This window comes from Triticum dicoccoides, chromosome 2B (genome assembly GCF_002162155.2).
Source record: "Triticum dicoccoides isolate Atlit2015 ecotype Zavitan chromosome 2B, WEW_v2.0, whole genome shotgun sequence".
Classification (NCBI taxonomy): domain Eukaryota; kingdom Viridiplantae; phylum Streptophyta; class Magnoliopsida; order Poales; family Poaceae; genus Triticum; species Triticum dicoccoides.
This window is the reverse complement of record NC_041383.1, coordinates 271312638-271313771: the sequence shown is the minus strand read 5'-3', so window position 1 is coordinate 271313771 and position 1134 is coordinate 271312638.

The following is a 1134-nucleotide window of genomic DNA, read 5'->3' as shown; positions in this document are numbered from 1 at the left end:
TAAGGGAGGAATTTTTGTTATCCATCAGAGAATAAAGCCATGTATGTTGTACTCTAGAAAAGAAAAGAAGGAAGCATGTTGTGGTACTTAAATATACAGTAAAATATTCAAAATTGTGTGTACATAGAGTTACTAGCAAAAGTGCTAAGGGGCTGCAACGGATCCAAAATAGACTAATACATGTTCACAAACTTGAAAAAACACACTTTAGTTTTGCTATATATATCATTCAAACTATGTTAGGTTTCACCCAAAATTTTATTCCTCTAATGGTCCAGAGAGACTTAACTTTTTTTTGGTAAATACGGAGTAGAGTGGTGGGGTCTTTGTAAAAAATGTCAGTCACCAATTGAGTCTTTTATATAAGTTGTGATGATGAACTACTAGGTCTTCTATAGAAGTTGAGAGGATGGCCTAAATGGTTTCAATATCCTTTGTTCATGTGCAATGGTATTTAACAATCGTTCAGGGGAAATATATAGTGTCAGGGGATCTCTCCTGCCCTAGGAGCTCCCAGTTGGACCGTGGATCCAACGGTCCATGGGGCCACGGGGAGAGATCTCATATACAGCATGGAAGCTCGCGTATCACCAGATATTTTCCAAGTTGTTCAGTTGAGGGCTACGAGTGGTTTGTGCATAATGAAACTATGAGCCTTCGGTTGAGAGGACATATTATATGTGTTGTGACAGGGAGGTATATGTTGATCCTAACCCACTGAGTTTCGATCGGTTCTTCCTTTTAAGAGCATCTCCAACGGGACCCTCTGTTAGGGCATGTATCTCTCTAAGTGGTTTTGGTGTTGATGACAATGTGTTTTGCAGACTAACCGTGTGCATTGAGAATTTCAGAGGTTCATATCTATGGCACAAGACGGTTTGTTTCCCCTCGGATAAGCAAAGAGTGAAGACAGGTTTGCCAGCGTTTCTTTTCTTTTCATTCGAGTCGTAGGAAATCCGTACTATTAAGAAAGGCTCCATGTTGAAAGGTATGGGTGGAATCAACACGTACACAACCTAAATGCTCCCACGTTCCCTTCCCCGACGTTGGAGCAGTTCATCTGTTGTGTTTTGGTCCTACTGGCAGTTACCAAGTGGTAGTACCGCTGGTACCCGCAGTAGCATCGCTTATGTG